The following is a 14,807-nucleotide window of genomic DNA, read 5'->3' on the forward strand; positions in this document are numbered from 1 at the left end:
GAGAGAGAGGAGATAAAGGGCGATTTGTGGGATTAGAAATGGAAATGCCAAGTGTAAGCTTATAGGGGTTTATCTACCTTTTAATGTAATTGTGAGACAAGAAATTAAATGTTTATTGCTTGCAGGCTGAGCCAGCAGTGCAGCCCAATCAAACCCTGGAGCTTGCTTCCTCCGCTCTGGGTTCTGCTCCCATGGGGGTGGCCGGCAGATGCATCGCAGGCTGCTTCCATAGGCAGAACTCAGAGAGCCCCCGGCTAGCCCTGGTCTGACGGCTCAGCAAATCCATGCTGAACTGCTGTGTGGAGGACACCGTGGTGCTCACAGCAGGTGGCAGAGGCTTGGTGAGGGTGACACCTCCTCTGACCATCTCTGACATGGAATCAAACATGGCAGGGCCTGGCCTCTCTGGGAAGGGGCTCACTGCATTAGGGTTGCTGAGGTGGGGGACCTGGAACCCGTCTCTTTGGAGGACTTTGGTCTTTGCAGGCCTAAGTGATCAGACTGTAAGGGAAGGCCAGAGGCCAGTGGGTGGGCGAGAGCAGACGAGGGTTGCTCCCCATTGGCTTTCCTTGGGGATGGCCCCAGTGGAGGAAGTGATCTGTGTATGTGCTAAGTTGCTGGTTCCCCTGTGAGGGCTTTACTCATGATGTTGGGAGTTCGGAAGATCAGCTTCTGTAGGCTGGGGTCTTGCTGTGCAGAGAGACTTTAGAAGCTTAAGGGCAATCTCATTTATTTATTTTTTTAGATGCATTTATTTGAAAGTCAGGATTAGAGAGAGACACGCACAAAGAGAAACCTATGTGCTGGTTCATGCCCCAGAATGGATGTGACTGCCAAAGCCAGGAGCCAGGAACTCCACCTCACATCAGTGCGGGGACCCAATAACTGGGGGTATCCTCCACTGCTTTCCCAGGTGTATTAGCAAGGAGCTGGGTCAGGAGTGGGGCAGTTGGGACTCAAACCAGCATTCACATGAGATGCTGGCATCTCAGATGTGGCTTAACGTGCTGTGCCACAACACTGGCCTCTTTGTGGGCAATTTCATCATCACTCAATAAATGAAGCTTTTCAGGAGGCACACAAGCTGAGTGCTCAGGATGGCAGCAGGCTAGTGAAACAGGTCCGGAAAGCCCTGCAGTGGGCTCATCAAGTAGGTGGAGCCTCAACACTCAGGAGCCTGTTAATACCCAGAAGCCCTCAGAGCAAGGGACAGCAAGCCCAGAGAGCAGGGGACGCTTCCTCACTAGCTCAGCCGGTGACCCAGGAGGGCCCCTGAGAGCCAGTCTACTCCCCTAAGGAGTGATGTCTGGCTGGACTTGGAGGCCACCATCCTGAACGCCTTGGAGGGGGTTATCCTAACCCTGCATCCCTGTCTGGAGGGCGGAGGGCAGAGGGCGTTGCCCTACCCCTGTCCATGGGGATTATCCCACCCCTGCATCCCTGTCCTTTGGAGTTGTTGCAGGCCATCAGCTTTCTCACTCAGATGCAGGCAGTTTAGTGGAGAGTATGACCTGGCCCACCACAGGGTTCTTGCTCAGAATGAATCAGGCATCACCTCAAGCAGGAAAGAGTTGGACCAGCAAGCTAGATGCGACGTGTACGGGGTACCCTCTTTAGGGTAGAGGGCAAAGGCCAGCCTAACCCTGCTGTCAGGTTCTGCATGGGCAGCCAGGTGTGCTCAGGAGGCCACATTCAGCCTCCAGGTTTGTCCCTGTGACCCGCACTGCGGCCTCCCTCCTGACTCCTCTGTGTCTTAGGCAGCCAGCACCCCAGGTCTTGGGGAGCATGCCTGAACAGGGCACATGTGGCCTTTGTCCATTTGCCTAACACATCTTCTCTGGGTAGTATCATCTGCAGCAGTTTTGGTGAAAAGATTTTACCATCAAAGGAATGCGGGAAAAGCTTCTCATTGGGGCAGTTCCATGAAGTGGTTCCCTTGTTTCCCTCCATAAAAGATAACCAAGTCCCAAGTCCTGTTGCCCTCGAGTGCAGGCATTTCTGGAAGCAGTCTTTGTAGATGCAAGTAAGTTAAAGACCTCCAGAGGAGATGATTAATGTGTGGTTTCAAAAGTGAAAGAGGAGAGAGCTGACTCTGGGCACATGGACGATGGAGGCAGAGAGCAGCGGTAGAGGTTGAGAAGATGGGAGAGGCAAGCAGTGATCCTGCTCAGCACCTTCAGAGGGCGGGCAGCCTTTGCAGACGCCTTGATCCTGGACTTGTGGTCCCAGAACTGCGAGAGCTTGTGTCTTTGTTGCTGCAGCCCCAGGAAATAGATTCATTGCACTCCCTCTTTGTAGGTTTGCAGAACCTGAAATATGAGCACACTAGCAATGCTGGCAACCCAAGTGTCTGATGTTCCCAACCCTCCTGTTTGACTCCCCCAGAGAGCAGAGCCCGCAGTAGAGGCCTGTGTACAGGAGGTCCCAGGGCATAGCAGGGGAAGCGACAGAACTGTGGGCGGTGGGACTCTTCCCCTGGGGCCGGTTAACACAGGTCAGATGTGAGTCAGGAGAGCCTCACAAGCCATAAGAGGAGGGAAGGTGTGCTTTGAGGCTGCTCACTGTCACTGTGTTGCCACTCCCATACTTTCATGGGGGACATGTACCACCAAAATGGTTGAGGTGCTAGGCTTCCTGAGGGGCAGGGTAGAGAGAGCATGGCAAGGGTGGTCACAGAGTTTGGTGCCACTGGCAATGCTTGATTTCCATGGCTGCTCTTGTAGTGGTTGGAGCAAAGATACCAGCTAAGGAGCTGGTGTTGTGGTGCCCACTCTCATGTTAGAGTTTGTTCTGAGTCCTGGATACTCTGCTTTGATCTTGCTACCAGGGAAGATAGCAGATGGTGGTCTAAGTACCTTGGCCCTTGCCACTCATGTGGGAGATGAGGATGGATTTCCTGGCTCCTGTCTTCAGCCTGGCCCAACCCTGGCTGTTGAGGCCATCTGGGGAGTAAACCAGTGTATAGAAGGTCTCTTAGTTCCTCTCACCACCACTTTGCACTGGGCATTCAGGCCTCCGGTGATATGACAGCGTTGGTCAGCAGGTATGCCCAGGGCCCAAGGTGGGCAAGGCCACTCAGCTCCCATCATGCTGCCTGCCCTAGCACCCTGATGGGCACTGTGCTTGTTACTCCAGGAAGCAGCACTGTGTCCCTGGAGATGGAATTATCCAGTCTGTGGCACAACAGAGGACCTGTGGGTGAGAGCACATTTGTTGAGAGATCAGTGGTGTTGGGGGCCAGGGAACCTGTCGGGTCTGCTTTCCTACCATCTCTAGAGTCTCCAGCATCCCTGGCCCATGTCTGAGCCAGCCAGTCAGGGGTTTCTTCACTTGTGGGTACCTGGTGCCAGCCGGAAGCTGAGAGCCACGGAACTTGTGTACAAGGCAGTGTACACATGGCTGGTATCCCCAATCATCAGGGCTGTGACGCACAGAAGCCTGCCGCTCATGAGTGTCCTGGCCTGTGGCTGCTGGCCTTGGTGCTGGAATCTCGGGGTGGGAGGCTCACTGTGTTGAACTTGCATTCCTGAGGTTTGAGTTATGGCTTCCCCTGTGCTCTCTCTCCTGACTGTGGAGTGCAGCCGTTTCTTTGGTGTGTGTGACTCAGCAATTCTGTCGCTATACCGAACACCTGGGGAAGTTTACTTATGCAGAACAGAGAATTATTTAGCTCACAGTTTTGGAGGTTCAAGGGCACAGGGCTGGCAGCAGCTCCATGGTGTGGGCCTTGCTGGTGAGGTCGCATCCTGGTGAGTGCATGGACGTAGTGACCGCATCCCAACACAGGAAGCCAGACAGAGAGGCTGAGGGAGGGAGTGCGGAGCCAGGCTCTGGCTCTTACCTCTCCCCCATCGTGAGAACTACTAGGGGTCATGTGACAACTACCTTAATTCTCCCCCCTCAACTAAGATTTATTATTAAAAAATTTGAAAATCAGAATTAGAGAGGGAAAGGAAGGCAGAGAGCGTCTTTCTGCTGCTTCACCCCTCAAATGGCCACAACAGCCAAGGCTAGGCTAGACCAAGCCAAGACCCAAGAGATTCCTCCAGGTCTTCCATGTGGGTGCAGGTGCACAAGAACTCAGCCCTTCTTTCAGTGTTTTTCCAGGCACACTAGCAGGGAACCAGAACAGAAGCAGGGCAGCCAGGGTTTGAACTAGTGTCAATATGGGATGAAAGCACTGCTGGTGGAGGCTTAACCTGATACGTCACCATGGCGCTCCTTAGAGTTAATTCCTGAAGGTCCTGGCATCTCAGTATCACCCCACTGAGGACCAGGCTTCCAACACATGAATCCCTGGGGAGGAGACCAACCAACGTGGCAGAGTGAGGCTGGAGAACAGCTCAATCAGTCTCAATCACTATAAAATCACTATAAAGCACATGGCCATGAGGCTACCAACTGCTTTCCTGACTAGACCAGGCATGAATGGCTCACGCGTGCACCTGGGGGACATGAGCAGGTGATCTGTGGGTTCTGGTCTGGGCCCATAGCTCAGCTCCACGTGTCAGGGTGGCTTAGGATGAGCACATGCTCTTCCACTGTGTTCTGTGGATCACAAGTCACCAGGCTAGCTGGAAAGGTGATTGCCACCTCCCCATGGGAACCACCGCAACCTCATAGCCAGAGACCTGGAGGCAGGATGAGGGTTGGGGTGGGGCAAGGAAGCACAGTCATTTCTGCCCTCAATCCATCACTGGTGGAGGCCTGTGGGGGCAGAAACTGAGGACAGACTGCTTCAAGCACTGTAGTCAGAGTCTTCCCTCTACCTTGTCCTCACATGTCCCAAGGTCCTGCCAGGCCTGGCCACCTGGGCCTGGCCACGGACCTGTGATGGCTGCCAGCTCCCTGCAAGCAGAGTGCCTCTGCTCAGGCCCCTCTGTTTCTGCAAGGGATATGCTTGGGGTGGGGTGATTGCACATCTACCCTCTCACCCCAGGTTCTTTATCCCCAGCCCCTCTCCTAGAGGGCTGACTGCTTAGAGCTGTCTCGGTTCCCCCAGCTTCCCATCCAGGTTACCCTTGCTTTTACCTGGCAAGTAAGGTCCCAGCACACCTGCCAGGAGGGTATGCCACTTACCATGCAGCCACTGTGTGCTCGGCACGGATGGGTGCCCTGGGTACATGGTTTCATTCACTGCTCACAGCACTCCTGTGCAGCCAACCTCATTATCCTCTTGCTCCCATGCAGGAGCAGGTGATGCAGGGTGCCAAGTTCTCCCCGGTACTTAGTGACAGACATTGGATGGAATCCCAGGTTGGTCTGACCGTTGACCACCGTGTCACTTACCACCATCCCACAGATTGTGGGAACAAGATCCTTCTTGCAGTCAAGTGACAGACTCCCCCCTTTTCCAGCCTAGGAGTGATCTGGCAGATGAATGCTAAAGATTTTTTTTAAAAGATTCTTTTTATTTTTTTTTCCCCCTTCAAGTTTCCATCTGTTCCTGCAGCAACTGAATTTATGCGTGTTCAGGCACCATCTGTGACTGTAAAGCCATCTCCAGATCCAAAAGCGTTTTCCCTTTTTGTACTTAGCATGCAGGTTGGTGTGGTGGTCGAGGAGGAATAAGGCATGGTGGATTGCCAGGGTCCCAGGGGCCTCCACAGAAATTTTTTTTTTTTCCTTGGAGGAGAGCAGGAGGAGGAAAGGGTTTTGCCAAACTGGAATTTTCTTTTCCTGACGTGGGCTATTTCTTCTGGCTGACATTTCAGTGGCTCCCATCTGCTGGCTACATTTCACACTGTCACTTCTTTGTTGTCTCAATTGATGGCAGACACTGCACACCACTGCCAGGCTTTGGTGTGTGTGTGTGGGGGGGGTGCACACACACACACACAGTCGTTGGTGTGCCGGTCAACCCACACCTTGTGTCTTTGAAAACTCTCCTCGCTGTTCACCTTGAGGGTTGCCATGGCCACAGCCACACATCATGGGACTGGGGGGAAAGATGGTCCAGCCTGAAAGATGGACGGGTGGTGGACAGGCTCATAGGTTTTGCAACTTTCTGAGTTTGCCTAGAATTCCGGAGGCCAACAGTAGAACCTGGTCTCCTTTTTCCCAGACATGCAATGGTCCCAGGATGGCATTTAGGAACATCCCTTTCTTCCTGATCTTTCCCTGGACCGCCAGCAGTTCCCTGCCTGCCAAGGCCAGGAGAATTCCCTTAGCTTGAACTCTATTCCTGTGATTTTCTGCTCTCCGACCCTCAGTGAACGGTGCCTCTCACTCATGCTGGTCACCTACAGGGCTTGAGCCTTGCTCTGCAGGCAGGCGATTGACACACACAGGAGGTTTTTCCCAGCACTATGGCCCATGCGGCAGTAATGGCCGGAGCTGCGCTGATCCAAAGCCAGGAGCTTAGAGCCTCTTCCAGGTCTCCCACGCAGGTACAGGGTCACAAGGCTTTGGTTCGTGCTTGACTGCTTTCCCAGGCCACAAGCAGGGAGCTGGATGGGAAGCAGGGCCACCTTTGGGATTAGAACCGGCACCCATATGGGATCCTGGTGTGTGCAAGATGAAGACTTTAGCTGCTAGGCTACTCTGCTGGGCCAAACAACGCACATTTAATAATGTTGTCAGAATTGCTTTATTCGTAAAGATTTACTTATTTATTGAAAGAGTTACAGAGAGTTGCAGTAACTAAGACTGAGTCAGGCTGAAGCTAGGCGCCTGGAACCTCTTCTTGATCTCCCATTGTATGTGGCAGGGGCCCAAGCACTTGGGCTATCTTCTGCCTCTTTCCAAGGTGCATTAACAGGGAACTGGATAGGAAGTAGAGCAGCTGAGGCTTGAACTGGTGCCCATATGGGATGCTGGCTTTACAAGAGGCAGCATAACTTATTGTATCACAATGCTGGCCCCCACCCCAAATCTTATCGATAGGGAAATGTGGCTACAGAGGACTGAGGGAAGTTCCCCTCTGTCCCTGCCTAGCATGACTGCTTTCCCCTTCTCTCGCTCTTTTCCACCTGTGGTCTACACTGGCATCTCTGTGTCTGTGTGTCATTTCACAGGTCAGGGCTTTTGGGGACAGCTGGCATTTATCAGGCACAGTTGACCCTACAGGTCACTTCATTTTCTCAGAACACTTGTAGGAGGGCAGGGACCGTGACGGGGGCAACAGGTATCCCTTGTACTCACTCCCTCCCCCCCAGATTCAGCCAAGGGAGGTGACTTGCCAGACATCCAGCTGATCACCAAATTCTGTGACTTGTATCTTAAAAATGCAGAGTCCTCCCACAGACACAAAACTGGGTCCCAGCTTTGAGGCCAGACAGACCTGGGGTTGAGGGTTCTAGCACTCTGACTTTGTTGGTCAGGGGTTGAATTTTCACCTGTAATGTGTCTTTTCTATTCTACTGGGCCTTCACGTCCGAGTGTTGTGTGCCACTTCTTCCAGACAGTCTTACTGATTTCCTCGCAAATCACCTGTAGGCTGGCACTCCTTCCTGCGTATGACTCTCTAAGGGGCTCCAGGGCTGGGAACAGCAAACATGGAACAGACAGTCTGATCATCATCCTGTAACGCCAGGAACCTCCCTGCTTCTGTGTGTTCACCCACAGGGGTGCTTTCCTGCAGGCCTGGTGCCCAGATCCCTGCCACCCCTGACCCTCTGGGTACGTTCCTGCAGGCCCAGTGCCCACAGTCCTGCCAGCTCCTGCCCCCCTACTTGCTTTCCTGCAGGTCTGGTGCCCACAGCCCTGCCACCCTCTAGCTTTCTGGGTGCTTTCCTGCAGACCCAGTGCCCACAGCTCTGCTGCCTCCTGATCCTCTGGGGGTGCTTTCCTGCAGGCCTGATGCCCATAGCCTTGCTGACCCCTAGCTCTCTGGCCAGACAGCCTGTCTTGCAGCAAAAGGCCTGACTGCACCTGGAGGTTCAGCTTGCCACCAGCCAGACCCAGCAGGCGACAACTTTGGGGAGCAAGGTCAAGACATGCATTTTCTCTTAATTAGGAACTAACGAGCCGTGGTCCCCCAGCTGGTCAGTGTTGTCAGGGCCATGTCCTGGCAGCTGGAGGCTCAGCCTGTGGCTGGCTGTGGCAGGGCTCCTGGGGTGCCGGCTGGCCTGCCTGCCTGCCTGCTGGGTGCCTTCCAGACGCTGTTCCTCACATAAGGCGCATCTGCCAGGTCCCCAGCTGGGCCACTTGGTGGGGCCTCAGCAGCCTGTGAAAGAGCAGACCCATGCCCGCAGGGTGGAATGGGCTATCTCACCCTTCCCTGCCCACCCGGTACCTTTTGTGGTCCCTGCCTGGTATTCCCTGCAGGGTCCTCAGCTCCTTGGGTGGGGGACTGTCCATCTCTTGGCAGCATCCCTGAACATTCTGAATCCTGGCTGTGGGTTTGCCCCATGGACAGCCACCACCCAGGAAAGGGGAGAACCGTCTTCTCTCGTTTCAAAGTCAAGACCTGGAACTCACATCTACGGACACGCGTCCCTTTGGAGTAACGCTTGTCCAGGGTTGTAACACAACTGACAACTGTAACACAACACAACTGTAAGTGTTATAGGTGTGGACTCGCTGGTGTGGACCAGTTCTCAGCACCTCCTGGGGGGAAGCCTTTTGGATTCTCGGCTGGGTGGGTGGCTGTGTGACCACCTGAAGCTTCTCTGACTCACTTGCAATAGAAATTGAGAAGAGGGCAAATTTTTAATTCACAGGAAGTTGCCTGACAGGAAGTTGCCTAAGGGTGCAGCACAAGGGAGACCACACTACAGAGTGAGGTTCCACTGTGACTCTCTGCGACAGGAGTGTGACGGGGGTTTTGTCGGGTTGGGGAGGTGAGGCACTGCCCTCTTGGTCTCTCACTTCCTCCCCATGGTGCATGGCACTTTGGTTTGCACTTGGCTCCGTGGCACAAGCCCTGTTGTACCTTTTGTATATGGCACATTTCGAATGGCAGTGTGGTTCGCTATAGCATCCCCAGGTAAGTCACATACAGCTCATAATGGACTTTCTGGGCATTTTCCTGGGTTTGGGAAAGTTGCTAGGGAAGCGGAGGGAGGGTTTTCAGTTAGGGTTGAGAAGCTTCTTGCTAAAACTGACTGGAAGATGGGTGGGGTAGTCTGGGGTTGGAGGGGGCTAATGGGTACTTGGTCAAGTCCAGAGACAGGAACATGGACAGCTTGTGAGTCAAGTCCTGTTTCTGAAGCAAGTTCTGTTTCCTGGGCAATGAGGTGGGACCCTGGTCATTATCACCTTGCTTTATGGCCCCCTGGTCCGAGGTGTCTGCCCCCTCTGCTATGGCCCTGTGACTCCAGGTTCTGAAGTGTCGTTGCTGCTGGAAAATGGGGTTCAGCTCTCTTGAGGTGGTTAACCAGGAGGAGGCAAGGGCCAAGAGGTCTGGATTCCAGCTCTGAGACCCCTGAGCTGATCATCCACCTTCCTGAGCCTGCTTCCCCCGAGACAGTTGTTAAGAGCTCCGGTTCATCAGTCACATGCTTATGTTCATAAAAAGCACAGCTAAGAAAAAGGAAGCAGAAACATGATAAAGTCTTGCAGGTCATCATTTTCCAAGTTTTCTGTGTGTTTTCCCTACAGAAGACAAATTATAATTAGACCATATGTTGGGCTAATTGTTCCCCAAGCAATTTTAAACACTAGAACATGTTTGCAAGACAGAAGCAACGCCAAGGAGGTGGGGAGCTTCCTCGGAAGGCACCCTGCCTCCAGGTGTCACAGACCCGCAGTGGCCAGCTGGTAGCCTGGTAGGTGGTTTACCCAGGAGTCTGAGTATGCAGAGGTTTGTGCTGGTGGGTCTGTGGCTTGATACTCTCCTATTCATTCATTCACAGCTACTAGCAGAGCGCTTGGCCCATGCCTGGCTCAGAGCTGGGTGCTGGGGACTCCGTGGTCAGGAGGCCAGCTGAGGTGCTTAGCTCCAGAGAGCACCGGGCCAGCTCAAGAGGCAGGCAAGACACCCTGGAACTGCAGTCCTGAGCAACCAGTGGTGGGTTGAGGAGAGATGATACCTCATGCTGGCGGAGGCCAGCAAGGGCCATGGAGGCAGGTAGGTCATGAGGGTCTGGGCAAGCAGTTGCAGCACTGAGGGTGACCTGTGTGGGTGTCAGGGCAGGATCACTGTGGCTACAGGGGCCTGCGGGGGATCCATGGTGTCGGGGCCAAGCGAGTACTGGGGCCAGTCATTAGCTCTGGCTCCCCGAGGTAGGGTGAGCCACGCTGGCTTGCTCTGTAGCCTTAGGAGAGTGGGGCAGGAGGGATGAGCCATCTCTGCTTTTCTGTGCACAGCTTGATGCTCCTCCAGCAGCTGTTGGGTCAGCTGAGGCTGTACCCCCACCTCTCCTGTCCCTGGAGTGGCTGAGATAGACCAGGGAGCAGCCCATGTCCTCTTGCTGCATAGTAGAGGCCAGGCTAGCAGAGGCTGGCAAACTTCCCTGTAGACACACAGAGCCTTCTGCTTCAAGCCACGGGGAATAGCTGGGAAAGTGTTGCACTGAGAACTGGGAGGGCAGGCCACTGCTGTCATGAGCCAGGGAGAGAGCAACAGAGGCACAAGTAGGAGCTGTGCATGTGGTCTCCCTGTCAGAGCACAGGACCCTGTGGTGTGCATGGCTATCTCAGGCAGCTGTGGCAGAGAGTGCTAAGGAGGGAAACCAAGGAATAGACCAAGACCTTGGCTACAAGCGCTTTCTCAAATGAGTCAGGACCTTGTGCTGTCAGGTGTAACACTGGATGAAGCAGACACAGAAGGAAGGTACCTGCCAGGCCTTCAGGGGTGCAGTGACCTGGTCCCACAGTGCAGGGGAGCAGGGTGCAGCAGCAAGCCCAGGTGGAAGGGGCCATAGGAAACCTTGAGGGATCAAGTGCCTCAACAGCCCAGCCAGAGTGCTCAGGCAGGGAAGTGCTGGGCAGTGTGATGCCGGTTGACCAGGCCAGGCCATCTCCCTCCTGCCCACCCTCCAGTTACTGCTATGCCACCATCCAGTGGTGGCAGAGACAAAGGAGGGCTGCCAGATGCACTCAGTATGGTTTGGTTCAAAGGAACAGCTCAGTCAGGTGTGGAAACCCATCGCTGTGTGTCCAAAGTTTTCTGTTTCCACCATGTGGTCTAGGAGTGTGAGGATCACTTGCAGATGGATGTCCACAGTGTGGAAAGTAATGACACAGCTGGTCCCACTGTTCAGTTGGACCCCCTTTTCCCACTCCCACTGGCTGGGCCCTAGCAGGACTCATGCAGGTATGGGGGACTGGCAGTGCAGTGGCCCCACAGCCTTCCCTGAACTTCATATGGAGATCCTGTAGGCCTTGATTCATGCCTGAGGGTCTCCCTGAAGATCAGGCTGAAGGACCATGAACAGTGGAGTGTCTGGGGTCAAGATCAGGTGGCAGAAAGCCTCTCAGTGACCCCTGCCCCATAGATTATGGCTGGAAACCCAAGCCATTGCTCAGCCACTTGGCCACCGCTCAAGATCAGAGGGATTGAACCATCTGGCTTGTTCTCCTCAGTGGGCCAAGGCTGGAAGCAGAGCATCTGGGGGCTGGGCTTAACAGAAGGCAAGAACTGTAGCCTGGGCTCTCGAAGATTCCTAAAGGCCTGGTTTGGCCCAGGGAGGACAGTGGGTGCCATTCAGCAGGGCCTCATTCCTTCCTGTGGGCCCCCCTTTGCTCTGTGTCTGTTCCTGGGTTGCCCTCCTGCCTTCTCTTCCTGTGCCCCCTTTGCCTGCATGTCCTTCACTCTGGTGCCCATTGCTGCCTCCTACTGCCAGCCTTGCCCCGCCCCCCCCCTTTTTTTTTTGCTTTGTCCGTATCTGCTTTTTCCAGAGGGAGATTCGGGCCAATCCAGACTATTTTCCCTCTGATCCTGGCATCCTTGCCCTCCTGCTGTGCCATCTCCTTCTTACCCCGGTTGGTCCCTTCTTCTACCACAGACAGCCAGACTTGTCCATGGGCCTCTAGCCACTGGGTGCATTTCTACTTCCATCCCTGGAGCTCTCCACCAGTGCCCTCCTCCCTGCCCCATCCCTCCCTGCAGCCCACTTCTTGCTCCATGTCTTCTTCGGCAGAGTCTTCAGTGGGACCCTCAGCTCCTTCCCAGCTGTGACTGCCCCTCCTTCCAGGTGCAGAACGATGAATTATTTCCTACACAAAAACAGTTTCCCCACCAGGAGCAGCTTGGATGCCTTGGAGGAATACAGACCCCTTTCTCATATTCATGAAGATGCCAACACTTCCTGTGGGGCTGGAATCAAAGACTGCACACTTATGGTGCTGGAGGGGCTTCTGGGGCCCAGCCTCCTGCCTGAAGGGTACCAGGGTGAGCATGGGCCCAGGAAATCACACACTTGATTCTCAGTGTATGCTGTTGCTGCCCACGCAGACAGCTGCCCTGTAAGAGGCAGCTCTGCAGTCTGGAGCCTGCCCCTGGGGCCCTGCTGCTTGTAACTGCACAGCCCCCCCCCCCCCGACTCTCCCTGCGTGGGTCTGCATGGATGGTGTGAAGCTCACGAGTGACTTTCAGCAGCCTCTCCAGGACCTCACAGAAAGTGGTAGGGACACTGCCAAGGGCCCAGCGGACCAATGCAATGGGACAGGTCCGGCTGTCTTGTGGTTTGGTGGTGATGGACAGAAATGCCATGCTGTTCACAGATAGTCAAAGGTGCTGACTCCGAGCACCTGATAAGGTGTTGTTGGCAGGAATACTTGCTGGGCCTGGGAGGGTGGTTCCCTGATGGACCCTCTCTCCAGTGCAGGGAAGCAGGTGCAAGGAGGCTGGCTTGGACTGCTGGGAAAGTCTCCTAGGCTGGCAGCTTGGGTGGAAGGGCTGCTGTAATGCCATAGGTCATGCCTCCCCTCACCAGACTGGTTAGTCCCTCAGAAACCTCCCAGGCCTGTGGGTGTCTGGTGACCCTTAGAGTGTCATTGTTTAACCACATCCGCCCCTGGAGGGGTCTCTGGCCACCATTGCATAGCAGGAGGGCATGGGTAGAGGTGGGAAACTTGGCAAGGTGGGTGGGCCAGAGTTGGGGTGGGCTTGGCCACTGCTGTGTTAGAAAGCAACCCCCTTCTGGAATCTGTCCAAGGGGAGGTGGGAACACAGCCAGTTCAGGGAGTGACCAGGGGCTTCAACTGCAGTGAGTCCTCCTTTGGGTGTTCCTCTCAGGTTGATGCAGGGTGGGAACAGGGGGCCAGGATCCTGAGGACTTTGGGAATCTCCATGGGTCTCTGGTGACACCCAGTGCTGAGGCCCTTAAGAAGAAGGGGCTAGGAGGCCTGCAGTGGACAGGGTGGGGGCAGCTCTGCTTCTGGCTTGTGCATCCTGTGGCTGGGCTTCCACTAACGCTCTGACCTGAAATCTGCTAATTACTTCTTAAGTGTCATCCCTCGCTTAGCATCCTCTGGCACACAGGAGCTCTGGATGACACTCCTGCTAGGCAGATTCTCCCGGAGGACCTCTCCGACCCCTCCCGCTGGGTCCTGGGGGCAGCTGAGACTAGAGGAGGGTACAGTATGATTTGGGGAGTAGGGTCGGGCTGTGAAGGATCTCCTGAGGCGGTGGTGGGCTGAGAGGGGTTTTTGAAAGCAAGAGAGATCACAATGGGAGGAAAGGTGAGCTGCCCCAGGTTCCCCTCCCCCACCGTCTAGGGCAGGCCATCCCATGGGAGTCCTCTCCCCAGTCCTGATGGAGGCAGGGCACATTTGGGCGGTGGCTGATTTGCGGCCTTGACTGTGCCCCTTGGAATGCCAGCTGGGCTAGTGGGTGGTCTGAGCCTTGGGAAAGAGGAAGAGGAGGAGGAGGGCAGGGCCTAGCAGCTGGGATGGGAAAAGTGTCTTCTGAGAGCTGAGTCAGCTGCACAAGAAGCGCTCAGCCAGCCAGCCAGCCAGCGAGCCAGCCGGGATCTGAGTTCCGGCCACACAGACGTCAGGCACTTCATCTTGGAGTTTTTCATTTCATCTCTTTTATCATGAAGGGTGATGGGATGATGGAGTGAGCTGGCACTGGGGAGACTCCTGGGAGCTCTGTGCCCTGGAGGCAGAGCTTTGCCTGGAGGTCCCTCTGTGATGAAATGCACAGAGAGGGGAGGTGCTGGTACCAGCTGGGGACCACTGCCCCCTTGCCCCAACTTCAACCCCCCTGCTCAGGGGAGAGGGCGGCTCAGTGGGCTTGGGGTTTCCTCGGTGGGGGAATCTGAAAGCCAAGGAGATTGCGTTGCTGAGTGCAAGGTCATATTGTCTGCTAAGACTAAAGGTAGGAGAGGACCCTGCTTAGAGAGGCTGGAGGCTGCTCCCTTCCCTGCCCTGGGCATCACTGTATGTGAATCCCCGAGACAGAGACAGAGAGAAACAGAGAGAGAAACACCTGCCTCCTGCCTCCTGCTTGTGGTCCCCTCTACGCACTCCTTGTCTACCTGGAGACTGGGTATGCTGTGTGGGAGGCCCAGTGTGTGGACTCCCTTGAGGTGTGGTGTGGCCATTACTCTGTCCTGCTGGTGCTGGCAGCTCAGGCCAGCAGTGTAAGATTCTCCCTGCCCCGTGTCTGGATGCCCATCTCCAGGGACTTGTGGCTTGAGTAATATCATTGCTTGAGAGCAGAGATGGAGTGATTCCATCTTTTTGGAAAAAAAAAAAAAAGAATTATTTGTTTGAAAGCAGAGAGACAGAGTGAGGGAGAGATCGATATCTTTGATCTGCTGATTCACTCCCCAAATGGCCTTCATGGCCAGGGCTGAGCAAGTTGAAGCCAGGTAACTCCTTCTGGGTCTCCCATACAGGTGGCCAGGGGCTCCGACACTTGTGCTACCTTTGGCTGCCTTCTCAGGTACATTAGCAGGAAGCTGGAAGCAGAA

This window comes from Ochotona curzoniae, unplaced genomic scaffold (genome assembly GCF_017591425.1).
Source record: "Ochotona curzoniae isolate NIBS_2020 unplaced genomic scaffold, NIBS_Ocur_1.0 contig_2699, whole genome shotgun sequence".
Classification (NCBI taxonomy): Eukaryota; Metazoa; Chordata; class Mammalia; order Lagomorpha; family Ochotonidae; genus Ochotona; species Ochotona curzoniae.